The 15,022-nt window shown below is 40.7% G+C and overlaps 1 pseudogene; it reads right to left on the bottom strand.

The window, feature by feature from the left end:
* Positions 1-13,326: 13,326 nt before the first annotated feature.
* LOC130034166 (peptidyl-prolyl cis-trans isomerase A-like) lies at positions 13,327-14,554 on the bottom strand (annotated as a pseudogene).
* Between the last annotated feature and the right edge of the window lie 468 nt (positions 14,555-15,022).

Below are 15,022 nucleotides of genomic sequence, written 5' to 3'. Positions count from 1 at the left end.
ATTGTATGATTGAAATCCAAGCACAAAAATTTATAAGTCTACAACTGTGCCTCATGGTGTTTCACTAATAAAATGTTTTTAAAAAAGCAAATAAATAAATAAATAAAAACATTTTAGCTTTGTTGATCATCTATAAGTATGATTGTTTTGTAATTAATTTCCTTCCCTTTTATCCCTTTATTTTTCACTTTTTGGGGGCGGCACTCAGCTTATGTTTACTCTTAGGTTTGTGTTCAAGGATCCCTCCAGGTAGTGTGGCAGACCATATGTGGTGAAGGGGATTGAACCCAGGTGGTGAAGGGGATTGAACCCAGTTGGGCCTTACCTGCTGTACTATCTCTCTCTGGTCTTGCATTTCTTTTTTGAAAATTACCTCCTTCCTTCTTATTTATGTGGTTGTGATAATGGAAAGTTGTACACATCCCTGATTGTGGTTCTTGCACATCTTTTTTTTATTTTGATGGGCCACACCGGGCTGTGCTCAAGGCCTATTCCTGGTTCTCTGCAAAGGGATCACTCCTGGCAGGCTTGGGGGATCCTATGGTGCATCCACAAACCCGAGTCAACCACAAATAAGGCAAATGCCCTACCTGCTGTACTATCCATCCAGCCCTCTGGTTCTTGAATATTTTTAGCTGTAGTGCTTGGTGGAGTCTGAAAATCAGGTTGTGTTGTTCAAACGCATCACAGCCAGCTTTCACACTTACTTGAGGCCACACAAGTAATGGATGTGATGCTCACTGAGGGTTGCCATAGTGTTCATACATTTGCCAGAGATCACACTTCTTAGCCTTGGTGCTCACACATTTATTTTATTTTAAAAATGTTTTGGGGACTGGAGCGATAGCACAGTTGGTAGGGAGTTTCCCTTGCATGCAGCAGACCCAGGTTTATACCTGGTATCCCATATGGTCCCCCGAACATTGCCAGGAGTAATTCCGAGTGCAGAACCAGGAGTAACCCCTGAGCATCACTGGGTATGACCCCCCCAAAAAAAACCCAAAAAAAGTTAGGGTCATACCCAGAAGTGTTCAGGGTGTACACCTGGCTCTGTGCTCAGGGCTTACTTTTGACATTGCTCAGGGGCCCATATTGGGTACCAGGGATCAAATTTAGATCAGTGGAGTGCAAGGCAAGCACCATGCATATTATCCTATCTCCATCATACATCATTTTAGTTGTAGTGCTTAAAGAGGGTTATACCACTTTTTGTGACATACACAGTGTGGTGAGACTGGAAATTGCTTGTGGTGCCTGAGGTTGTGGACAACATAGCCATCAACCTCAAGCATGCTCAGCATATGTGGGATGTGAGGTATTTGAACTCATGACCACACACTTGCAAAGCAGGCACTCTTAAGTCACTGGGCCATTTCTCCAGGTTCATTCCTATGTGTCTTATTTAGATTATATTCTAGTCAGCAGGCCTGTAATTTCCTCTATATTTAACAGAGTAAATGTTCAGAGCCTTTGAACTCTAGGCAGAGAAGAAATATACTGTTCTGTTCTCTGACCACTAGCCATGTGGCTATTGAGAAGTTGAGATGTGGCTAATCTGGAGATGTCCAGGAGTGTAAAATACAAGGTGTCAAAAACTTGGTTTATTAAATATATCATACTTTCCATACTGATATTTTGACTATATTAGCATTGGGCTGGAGCAATAGCACAGCAGGTAGGGCATTTGCCTTGCACGCAGCCAACTTGGTCGACTCGGGTTCGATTCCTCCGTCCCTCTCAGAGAGCCCGGCAAGCTACCGAGAGTATCTTGCCTACATGGCAAAGCCTGGCAAGCTCCCGGTGATGTATTGGATATGCCAAACACAGTAACAACAAGTCTCACAATGGAGACTTTACTGAACCTTGCTACAGTGCATATTAGCATTGACTTGATAAGTTTCTTTTTTATGAAATGTAGCTACTAGAGCATTCAAAACTACACAAATAGCTCACATTTATGGACCCCTTTATATTTCTATTGGGCCGTGCTGCACCATTCACTGTAGAATTTCTCAAATGCTTGTTTTTTAATTTATTCTGAGTTCTAACCAGTATAGGAATAATGGTAAACCTACCTTTAAGGCCTACCATGACTAGCAGTATAAGATCAATGTATGCCAAAAAGTGTATTTATCTTCTCTGCTCCTTAAATATCTTGATGAATGGGGATGTTTCCCAGAGGTGCTGTGTATCTCTCTATGCTGGAAACTACACACTGAGAGCAGGGTGTGCTGTACTAAGGTCCTGAGCTGAAACAAAAGTCCTCACTTTTACTGCACCAGATAAGATAGTGGCTCCAAACAGTGTTTGAGCCCACTAAGCCTGTGGCAGCCAATCTTCTAACTGTGCCCTGGGCTGAGCTCCTGAGACTGTACTTCTTTCTGTGTACCATTGGATCACAAGAGCATCTGATGCAGGTGATCCACCGAGTGGCGGAGGTGGCAGAGGTAACTGTGCAGAGAGAGACAAGACATCAAGGAGGGGCCTGGCACCGTGCTCTAAAAAGGGAGAAGGAGGGGGAGGAGGGGAGGAGGTGGAGAAGGAGGAAGAAGAAGGAGAAGGAGAGGAGAAGGAGAGGAGGAGGGGGGAGGAGGAGGGGGAGGACAAGGGGGTGGAGGAATAGCAGGAGTAGAAGGAGGAGGAGCAGGAGTGGGAAGCGCTGGCCGTGACCGCGACAAAGAAGAGAGTGTCCGGGGTGGCGCCAGAAGAAGGGGCTCGTACTGGAAGCATGGATTAGGGACCCGCGCTGGAAGCATGGATAATTCTAGTTAGGGTCAGTTGTTGTTTGTCCCTGGATGGTGCCTTCACTGACCCCTGTCCCTCCTTTCAGAGTAACCCCATTTTCGTGGCTTCTCGCTCATTGTAACTCCTGCTGGCTAGGGACTGGGCTTACCTGCCCGCCCTCAAAAGCCTTTTTTGTTTTAGAAAGGATCAATAAAATAAACTCCTTGCTGGCCAACAAAAGATTAGAAGGAAGAAAAGGATGAAAGAGAGGGTTAAATATTAGTAATGAAAAAATAGATAAAAACATTATTACAAAAATATTTTAAAGACTTAAGAGATAATCATTTTCAACATAGAAAAGAATAAATGATTTCCCAATAAATTGAAACTACCAGAATTGATTGACCCTGGAGGAAGAAAATTCAAAGAAGGCAATTGCTATAGAAGAAAATGAAAAGTCAGCAGTTGGTTTCAGAACTTAATTTCAGCTAATCTTAAAAAATAATTTTACACACAAACCAGGAATAATTTCAGTGTTGTTTGGTTCATTTCAGACCAGTAGCATTCAAAATGTCTGTATTGAAGTACCATTTTTTTTAAAAAAAAAAAACTGACCATTGTCAATACATGCTTCTGTAAAATTCAATAAAAATTATTAGAAAATGAAGTAATGATGGGCTGGAGAGATAGCACAGTGGGTAGGGCATTTGCCTTGCACGTGGCCGACCAGGGTTGGATTCCCAGCATCCCATAGGGTCCCCGAGCACCGCCAGGAGTAATTACTGAGTGCATGAGCCAGGAGTAACCTCTGAGCATCGCCGAGTGTGACCCAAAAAACAAAAAAAAGAAAAAGAAAAAAGAAAATTAAATAATGAGCAAATGCAAGTTCAGTTTGAAAATTTAAGGTTAGGGTTCTTTTGGAGGGGGACAGAGGTGGGCACACTGATGAAGGATTAGTGTTTGTTGGAATTATGTGCATGAGAAACCATTATTAACAATGTTGTAAACCACAGAATACCAATCAATTTGTTCAAGATTAATCAGAAACAAATTATACTTTGTTAAAATATAATTAAAGCAAATTTAACTTAGGGACAAAATAATTACAAAAACTGAATTCATGACTCATTCTTGAGTCCACTAATCACTGCGTGGATGTCATAACAACAGCTTTCTAAATCCTCTCAATTTCTTCATTTTTCTTATTATGGTAATAAATAGCTCAGAGTCTGGCATTAACCCTTAAACCACAATAAAGGAAGAAAAGATCCTAAATTCATTTTGTAAAGCTATAATAGCCTTATGTGTAGGAGTATATTAAAATAGGATAATAGTTGTACAAAATATATACATAGAAAATCCTATTAATAAATGGAATCTAGCAATGTGACAAAGCTAACACACATGATCAAATAGGGTTTATTTCATAAATGTAAAAATAATTTGTCTGTAGGAAGACTATCATAATTTATGACTAGAGGCAATTTAAGTAGGAAAACTGTAGTTTCATATCAGTAAAAATGGAAAAACATTAGAAAATCCAGCAATTGGGCTGGAGAGATAGTATAGGGATTAAGGCTCTTACTTTGCTTGCAGCTGACTGCAGTTCAATCTGCAGCATTGCATACTGTCTCCTGAGCACCATCAGGAGTGATCCCTTAAACACTCAGTGAGGAACAAATCCTTAACACCTTCAACCATTGCTCAAAAATCAAATAAACAAAATTCAGCAACCATTTCTAATATGTTTTCAAAGTACAATAGAAATAGGAAAGATATTATTTTTTGCAGTTTACTTTAGGAAAGAAATTGTTTAAATGTGATAGATTGCTTATCAAAACCCAACAGCAATCCAGAGCGATGGTATATCTGGTAGGGTGTTTGCTTTGCACATTTGTTTTTGATTACCCTGCACCCCATGCGTACCCCATATGAGCACAGAGCCAGGAATAAGCCCTGAGCACCACCGGGTTTCCCCCCCACAAAAAAAAACAGCAAATGCTATTCTAAATGATGAAATAATAGTCATTTTCTGCTGAGAATGTAGCTCAGAGGTAGAACACTTGCCTTGCATGTGTGAGACCAGGGGTTCAATGCCACTAAAAGAAGTCATTTGCTGAAAGTAGATAAAGGACCAAACTGATAGCCTCTCAGTTTCTGTATGGCAAACCATAGTGCCCAAAAGTAGAGAGAGAGTATGGGTAAATAGTCTGCCATAGAGGGAGGGGGGAAGGGTGGGATTGGGGTGGGGGTGGGGGGATACTGGGAACATTAGTGGTGGAAAATGTGCACTGGTAGAGGGATGGGTGTTCGATCATTGTATGACTGAAACTCAAACATGAAAGCTTTGTAGCTATATCTCATGGTGATTCAATAAAAAAAATAAAAATAAAATAAAATAAGTAGTCATTTTCAGGCCTAGGAGATGGCTTAAATGACTGGAACACTTTATTCCCCAGCAGCACCCATCCATGGTTCCGCGCCCCACCTCCATGTATAGAATAGCTCAACCCCAGCACTCTAAAAAGGGAGGAGATTTGATAAACTTTTCTTTCACCTTGCTCCCCACAGACTAAAATACAGACATAAATACCATTTTCCTCAACCATGCGGATGAGTATAATGCCCAGTAGGTGGCGGAGCAACAAGATAAAAGAAAACCGGCTCACTAAATAACCTTGTGGAGCTAGGGCAGAACAACAGCCTGGATGCTCAATGCTTGTCTAGAAAGAAACCCTGATCTCATTTACACCACCTGTTTCTCTTTCTCCCTGTTGACTTTAGCATTCACCAAAACCAAAATATATTAAAATGCATATTAGAAAGAACAAGCAGAGTTATTTGAGTTTTATTATTTTCAGAGGAAATGAATCTAGCTTAACAAAATCTATTGCACGCAAGTTTCTGGTAAGAGGTTAGGAATAAGCAAAAATCAATGATGACTGTTTTTCTTCTTTTCCTTTTTAGTGTTCCCCTCTTTCAAATAGTATTTTTTGGGGGGAGCACACCCTGAAGAGCTCAGGAGCTCTGTGCTCAGGACTGAGCTCTGGAAGTTTTGGGGGGGCATATGTGGTGCTAGGGAGTCTGGTAACCATTGTCGTCCATGTTTGGGGCAAGTGTCTTACCTTCTGTACCATCTCTCCAGCACTTCCAATAGTTATATTTAAGTTATAAACGTCAACTTGAAATAGAAATGGAAAAATAATCTACTGACAATGACAACAATACAAATTTTCAAATGTGTAGAAATGAGTGGAAGAGGAAATATATAAGATTTATTTGACAAACACTATGGCTTCATTGAAGTAGATGGGATAATTTTATATTTTAATTGTATTAAAGTTTCATATGGCTTAAATTCAAAAATTATCAAGAGACGTACAGGTTAAAGCTCTTTTTCACCCCTTCCTCTAGATACTTGGTTTTCTTACGTATGGGCAATTTAAGTCACTAGTTTGTCCCATAGATTTTCAGAGATATTTGCATTTTTTGATGAGGGGATTATAAGGGCCATTCCTGATGGTGCTCAGGTTGACTCTTGGCAATATTCAGAGGGCCATATGTGATTTCAGAGATGGAACGGAGGTCCACTGCATGTTGGCAAGTGCCTTAACCATTACCCCCACACTATCTCTCTGGTCCTATTTAAATTTAATTACAATTGCTGTGTAAGAACTGCTTTGTCTGGGCTGGAGCGATAGCACAGCAGGGAGGGAGGGCGTTTGCCTTGCACACGGCCGACCTGGGTTCTATTCCTCCGTCCCTCTCAGAGAGCAAGGCAAGCTACTGAGAGTATCTCGACCGCATGGCAGAGCCTGGCAAACTCCTTATGGCATATTTGATAGGCCAAAAACAGTAATAAGAAGTCTCACAATGTAGACGTTACTGGTGCCCACTCAAGCAAATTAATGAACAACGGGAGGACAGTACTACTGCTTTGTCTTAACATTTTAACTTTGAGATGTACAGAGAGAGCTTCCTTCTTGATACTTTATATATACAAAATTTTATGTAATAACCATTTTATGTCCTCTGTTAATGGGCTTTTTTCCCATTAATTTCAAAGTATTTCAGTGAATAACATTATATCTGCAATTTGTACCAGTTTCTGAACATAGAATTTGTGAGTCAAACAACACGTACGTTTAAAATTCTTAAGACATCGACAAACTGCTCTTCATAAAAGTCATATCAATTTTTACTCCCACCAAAATGTCCAAAACTGCCTATTTGCCTGCACTCTCATTTTTTTTTTAATTTAGATGTTGCTTCAGAGGCCACGTGGGATTGAATTTAGGACCTTGTCCATACTAAGCATGCCTTCTTCGTCTTTATTTGTTTCCCCAGTGCTCCAAAGGGTTTTATTTTAAAATATTTTGGTCTCGGGGCTGGAGAGATCATGTAATGAATATGTCACTTACCTTGCACGTGGCCAACCCAGGTTGAATCTTTGGCACCCCATATGGTATCCTGAATTCTGCCAACAGTGTAAAGAGCCAGGAATACGCCCTGAGCACCATTGGCTGTGGCCCAAAAAACATAATAATAATGAAAATGTTTTGGTCTTTGAGCCAGAGAGATAGTTAATGCACTTACCATGCAACCTGCAGACCCTGGTCGGACTCTCTGGCACCACATAGGGTCCCCCTGGCACTGCCAGTGGTCACTCACCATTAAGCACAGAGCCACAAGAAGCCCGTGGACACTGCTGGGTGTGGCCCAACCGCCTCCCCAATATTTTGGTCTTAGCTTATCTGTGAAGTAAAAAAAAGGTTTTTCAGTGTGATTTCACTTTGCAAATTTAAATAATGAGTTGTTTTGTTTTGTTCTTTATGTAGGGCTTCTCCTGGTTCTGTGCTCAGGGATCACTACTGGTTAAACTCTGGGGACCATATGGGATGCTGGGTATCAAACCTGGGTTGGCTTTGTGCAAGGTCAAAACCTTACTATCTCTCCAGCCCCAATAATGAGTGAGTTTGAACTTGTTTTTTCCTGAATCAGAAGCACAGCATAGAGGCTAAAGAATTCAAAGAGATATATAGGATCTTCCCAGTCGTAGTTAAGCACCAGAGCCCATCCCTCCACCCCATCACTATCCCAAATCCTGGGAAAGTACCAGAATAGGGTGTCTGTTCCTTTGGGGGGTATTGGACCATGCCCAGGGGATATTCTCGCATCTGTACACAGATGTCACTCCTGGCAATGCTCAGGAGACCATAAGCAGTGCTGGGGATCAAGTCAGGGTTGGCCACAGTCCCTGTACTCTTTAACCCCTGTAGTCTTTCCAGCCCGTTCAGTTAAAAATTATTAGTAAAAATATAAGTGAGGTCATTCCATGTTTTCTTTTTTATTTAGAAAAATATACCACCATTTATTAAGTCTCCTCTTCCCCTTTGATAACCTCAGTTTTGTTGTCAGTGTCCACTTGTTTATTTTCGTTTCATTCTTTTCCATTTATCAGCTTTGTTTCCTTATATGGTATAAATAGGTGATATTATCCAGTACTTGTCTTTCTACTTCTGATTCTTCTGCATAAGCCCAAATTCCTTTCATTTTGCTGCAAACAGCAAAATTTCATCTTTTTATTTTTATTTATTTTGCTTTTTGGGTCACATCTGGCTATGTTCAGGGTTACTCCTGACTCTGCATTCAGGAATTACTCCTGGCAGTGCTTAGGGGACCATATGGGATGCCGGGGATTGAACCCAGGTAGGCCGCATGCAAGGCAAACACCCTACCCACTGTACTACCTCTCCAGTCCTCAAATTTCATCTTTTTAATAGTTGAACAGTATTCTGCCGTGTAAATTTATAAAATCTTTATTCATTTATTCATGGGCATGTAGGTTGTTTCCATATGTTAGCTATTGTAAATAATGTCTCAGTAAACATTGTGGTACATGTAACTGGTTTTTTGTGCTCCTTTTGTCCTTTAATTTTTTTATCAAGACACCAGGATTTATAAACCTGTCCATAACAGAATTATTGCAGTCATACAGTGTTGCAACACCAGTCCCACTACAGGTGTTGTAGTGGTCTCAGGGTCCCTGCCATTCTCCAGACTTCTCTTTTGGCAGGGATATAACAAATTTGTTTCATATTGTTGCTCCAACAAAACTTAAAGAGATGGCAAGTGTAATTATCAGAAGATAAATCAACAAAATTCAGCTTGCAATGATTAATCACTATATGATTTTAACCTGTGTAAAGGAAATTCAAATTATTTAATACAATATAGCATACTGCCTATTCTCATTTACATAACTAAGTTTTCAAGCCTATTCTCATTTACATAACTAAGTTTTCAACTCTGGCATCTAAAACGTATCGCATTAAGTTTTACTTTGTACTTGAACCCAATTGTGGTTATCATCATATTTTTCCTGTTATAAATAAGGCTTTTTTTTTGTTTTGCCACCTTGACAGGAATATAATAGGAATGACAAATAGAATTATTAGAAAATAATAAAAGTTTATCGAATTATATAGATTCATTTATTTATATTGATTTATATTGATTTTTAGTCTTTTTAAAAATTTCCATTTGCTAAAAACATGTCTTCTAGATATTCAGGTGAGCCACTTTCCTCCTCTGGGGACTCATTTTTATTCTAATTAATCTACATGTAACTCTTTAAATTAATGGTTTCATATTCTTCTGATACTCAGTTGAGATTGCTAAATCATATGGTAATTCAAATTTAAGGGTTTTTCCCTTCTTTTGTGGGGTGTGGGGGTCACACTTAGCGATGCTCAGGACTTACTCCTGGCTCTGTGCTCAGGGGTCATGCCTGGCAGACTCAGGGGACTATATGGGATGCTGGGAATCGAATTCCAGTTGACCTGTGCAAGGCAAGTACCCTCCTCTCTGTACTATCATTCCGGCCCCTATTTTTAGTATTTTGATGAAGTTTCATATTGTTTTTCAAAATGGTTGCACCAGTCTGCATTCCTACGAGCAGTGTAACAGGTTCTTTCTCCACACACTTGCCAACACTTTACTAGTCTTTGAAATAAGTCATCCTGAAGTGTGAGGTAGCTCATTGTGATTTTGATTTGCTTTTTCTTAATAAATACATAAATGATGATGAATTATGAATTCTACCAATAGTGATCTCTGAGTAAAGAGCCAGGAGTATGCCCTGAGTACCATTGGCTGTGGCCCAAAAAACATAATAATAATGAAAATGTTTTGGTCTTTGAGCCAGAGAGATAGTTAATGTACTTACCTTGCATCCTGCAGACCCTGGTCGGACTCTCTGGCACCACATAGGGTCCCCCTGGCACTGCCAGAGGTTACTCACCATTAGGCACAGAGCCACAAGAAGCCCGTGGACACTGCTGGGTGTGGCCCAACCCAACCGCCTCCCCAATATTTTGGTCTTTGCTTATCTGTGAAGTAAAAAAAAGGTTTTTCAGTGTGATTTCACTTTGCAGATTTAAAATAATAAGTTGTTTTGTTTTTCATTTTTCATTTCATTTCATTCATTTCACCTTTCATTGACTGTTGGCCATCTGTATGTCTTCTGTGTCTATTCAATTCTTTGGATCACTTTCATTGGGTTGTTTGTTGTTGAATTATCCTGTTTTAAAATATACCTTGGAATAGTAACTATTTATCAAATGCATGATGTACAAATGCCCTTTCGCATTCAGCAGACTTTGGTTTGGGTCTGCTTATATTTTTCTTTTTAGTTCTTGGATCACACGTGTCAGTGCTAAGGTCTTACTCCTGTCTCTGTGCTTAGGGATCACTCCTGGCAGGCTCAGGGTACCGTATAGGGCGCTGAGGATTGAACCTGGGTCAATCAAAAGCAAGGCAAGTGCTCTACCTTCTGTACTATACATATATATATATATACATATATATATACATGTGTGTGTGTGTATATATGGATCAGGTATATATACATACACACATATATACGTGTACATGTATATATGTGTGTATACATAGTTTCTCTGTGCAAAAGCTTTTTAATTTTCTGTATGTCCCACTTGTTTATTATTTATCTGGGGGGAGCCTCCCAAGCAATGTCTTGGGGGCTCTATGGGTCACTCTTGATGATACTCAACCAATCAGCCAACCAGTCTGGATGGTTCAGTTCTTGGGTTCAGTCTCAGTGCTGTGGTGCTGCTCAGACCCAGGGAATTTATCACAAGGGAAGTGATACTCCCTGCTAGTTCAGTTAGGATTGGCATAATTTATTTTGACTAGATAAGGGAGTTTCAAAGACTTCCACTTAGACTTTTATTTTTGTTTGTTTTGTTTTGTCGTCACACCCAGCAGTGCTCAGGGCTTCACTCATGGTTCTATATTCAGGGACCATAAGGTGGTGCCAGGGATCACACCCAGGTCAGCCATATCCAAGGCAAACGCCCTATTTCCAACCCTCCACTTAGCCACTTAAATCATAAGGTCTTTTGCTTTTTATGGAAAGGTACAATTTCACATAATTTTACAATATCACGGTTAATGATATTCAGGGCCAAAGAGATAGTACAGAGGATAGGGTGTTTCCTTGCATTCAGCATTTCATGTGGCTCCCACTGAGTATCTCCAGGAGTGGTCCCTGAGTATTAAATGAGGAGTAAGCCCTGAGCACCACTGGGTGTGGTCCCCAAACAAAAACAAAACAAATTACTACAGAATGGGTCTCTGGATCTTGGATTCCCTGTTTAAGACTTGTGCTAGGGGTCAATTTCCTATCAGGCCATACCCCCCAGTCTAACAGCAGACTCCGTGATGATGCTTTGGGTTTTCTGATATCAATCCCCCAAATATGTATTTTTTTCTATTCACTATACTGTTACAATGATAACAAGTCTAGGGTTTTTTTAGCTAGAATTGTTAGAATCATAAATCTAATTGCAGGGGTATTACAAAATTCTTCTTTAAGAAAATCCGATCTTTACTGATTAGCCCTTGGTCTGAGAAAATATTCAGGAGAAACTACAAAATGGATCATGATTTTTCTGTTGTAGCCACTGAAATCAATACACTCTTCAATTATTTTGATTTGTTTGTATTCTAATTGCCTTTTCAAGTTTTTTGTTGCCCTTGTTGGGTTATATTAATGAATTGAGACTGAGTTGTGACTAGACTAATTTGTATTTTGGAATTTTAGCCCCTAATAACTAGGTATTTGACTGTAATTTGAAACAGGACCTTTATTTTTTGGGGAGGAGTGCATTCAGCAGTGCTCAGAGCTCTGCACTCAGAAATCACTTCTGGCATTGTTCAGAGGATCATAGAGGATGCCAGGGATTGAACCCGGGTTGGGCACATGAAATGCAAAAAGCTTACCTATTTCTCTGGCTCCTGAAACAGGGCCTTTACAGAGCCAAGAACAGTAGAGATAAGTACCAGGCGGATTACTCCACAGCTTAGAAGCCGGCCTTGCATGCTGGGGAAAAAGGCAGCGCAGATAGAGAAGGGGCCCCAAGTAAAGGGTACTAGGAGGGCCCACTAGGGATGGGAGATCCCGGCTAAAAGTAGACTATAGACCGAACATGATGGCCACTTAATACCTCTACTGCAAACCACAACGCCTAAAAGGAGAGAGAGAACAAAAGGGAATTCCCTGTCACAGAGGCAGGGTAGGGTGGAGGGGAGAGGGTGGGTGTGGCGGGAGGGATGCTGGGACCATAGGTGGTAGAAAATGGGCACTGGTGGAGGGATGGGTACTCGACCATTGTATGACTGAAACCAAGCACAAAAGTTTGTAAGTCTGTAACTGTACCCCATGGTGATTCACTAATAATTTTTTTTAAAGAGCTAATTGTGGTAAACTAAAGTAATTTCAATGGGCCTAATCCCTTCAAATCTTATTTTTTTTGTATTTTTGGGAGGGGCCACACCCGATAATGCTTTGGAGTTATTCCTGACTCTGCTTGCACTCAGGGATCACTACTGGCCTACTGGCTGTGCTTGGGCAACCATGTGGGATGCTGGGATCAAACTGAGCTCTGCATTATGCAAACCAAGCACCTTATCCCCTGTACTTTCTCTCCAGCTCTATGACCTGTATTCTTTTTTTAAATATTTATTTATTGAATCACTGTGGGAAAAGTTACAAAGCTTTCAGGTTTAAGTCTCGGTCATACAGTGGACCTGTATTCTTGAAAACATTTTTTTATTGAATCACTGTGAGATAGACCCTTACAAAGCTGTTTATCTTTAGGTTTCAGTCATACAGGGTTCCAGCACCGACCCCTCCACCAGTGTACATTTCCCAGAACAAGTGTCCCCAATATCCCTTCTGTCACTCTCCAGCCCCCACCCCCCAGACTGCCTCTATGGCAGGCACTTTTCAAATGAAGAAGAAATCAGGATGCACACAACACAAAAGCTGGGGATCAATTGAGTGAAAAGACAGTACTTTGTTTTTTTAACTATTTTTTATTTTATAATCATAAACAACTCTCCAATCCAGCTAGACTGGGGGGGGGGGGGCGTAGAGGTGTAGGAAACAGTAGAATTGAGAGAACTACAGGGAGAACATGGAGACCAGAGAACATTCCTAGTTCATGGGGGCGGGGTGCCCTCCCGAACTGCAGAAGGAAGGAAGGAATGGTCTGGTGGTTGAGAGAATCAGAGCCTTTAGACTTGTCTGCAGTGGGGAATTGTGAACTTCTTGCTGGTCTTGCCCTTCCTGGACCCAAAGCGCTCCATGGACTCCACAATATTCATGTCCTTCTTCACCTTGCCGAATACCACATGCCTACTGTCCAATCACTCATCTTGACAGTGCAGATGAAAAACTGGGAACCGTTGCTGTTGGATCTTGCCATGGACATAATTTCAGGCCCTGTTTGATTCAGGATGAAATTCTCATCGTCAAACTTCTCTCCATAGTTGGACTTGCCACCGATGTCGTTGTGGTAAATGATGTCCCCACCCTGGCACATAAATCTGAGGATGATTCTGCAAAAGCAGGAACCTTTGTAACCAAATCCTTTCTTGTCAATGCTTAGAGCATGAAAATTCTGTCATCGTTGAAACTTTGTCTGCAAACAGCTCAAAGGCACGTGGACCAGACTCATGAAGAACACGGTGGAGTTGATCATGGTGGAGGACTAGGGGAACCTGGAGGCAATGGCAAAGACAGTCCTTTAGATGTCAAAGAGGGAGGAGTCAGAAGAATCATACCATTATTTGTTCTCTGGATTCCACTATTGTAGAATTTTATCATCTCCATTAACAACAGACACTACTTACGCAGAATGTCCTATATTATGAACGTTAACCCATACAATTCAGTGACACTGGAGCTTTTCAAAGGTGACTATAGCACATTTGTTACTGCCTTAAAAACTATCTGGGCTTTCCCATAGTAACATCATCAACTTCTATCTTTTCCATTCTCTCTCTCCTTCCTTCCTCCCTGCCTCCCTCCCTCCCTTTGGTTTTTGGGCCACACCCAGTGATGCACAGAGGTTAATCCTCACTATGCACTCAGGAGCTACTCCTGACAGTTCTTGAGGAACCATGTGGGAGCCAGCGATTGAATCTAGGTTAGCCACAGGCAAGACAAACACCCTACCTATTATACAATTGCACTGTCCCCCTCCATTCCTATGTCTGGCTACTTCTCTAAGGTATTTTTTCCCTTTTTGTCAGTACTGCCAATGCATTCCCAACAACTAAATGTATTATACTTGTTGGTTGTTTTCCAGCTTAAGGAGTCTTACAACCAGCACACTAGGACTGGCCCTGGTGTCTTTGCCAGGATATTGAATCCTGAGTCGTGGTAGAGTGTTTCAATATCAGCAAACAGCTCCATATCCAGCTTTATATTCTTCCCTGGTCCATCACCCTTAAGATCCATTACTATATTGTTATCTAAATCCTGAAAATATGTATTTTTCAAGTTTTATATCTATCATAGTAGAAACAGGAGTTTGCTGCTTGTGCCATGCTAAGATTATCTCCATTTTTGGTCACAGCTTAAATATGCTAAGGTAGGGGCAGATCTTGAGGAAAACAAGCATCATGCTCCTGTGTAGTTTTATCACCCTCATAAACAAATATGATCTTCATTTTAGCCTAGATTCCCCCTTTCTGAAAAGACATTGAGGAAAATGTTCCTATAAAGGCATTCTGTTTTCAGTCTGTTACTTGAGTAAATAGTTGGCTTATCAAGCCGATAATTAATTTCTTTCTTTTGTTCAAACTTGAGATTTGGAGTTACATGCTAATCTCAGGATTTACTCCTAGTTTTGTGCTCAAGGATCATTCCTTGAGGAGCTCAGGAGGATCAAGTTGGTGCCAGATATTTTACTGGGGTTGGGCACAT

Source organism: Sorex fumeus, unplaced genomic scaffold, assembly GCF_029834395.1.
Source record: "Sorex fumeus unplaced genomic scaffold, SorFum_2.1 ptg000058l, whole genome shotgun sequence".
NCBI classification, from domain to species: domain Eukaryota; kingdom Metazoa; phylum Chordata; class Mammalia; order Eulipotyphla; family Soricidae; genus Sorex; species Sorex fumeus.
This window is presented reverse-complemented; position numbering and strand designations above follow the sequence as displayed.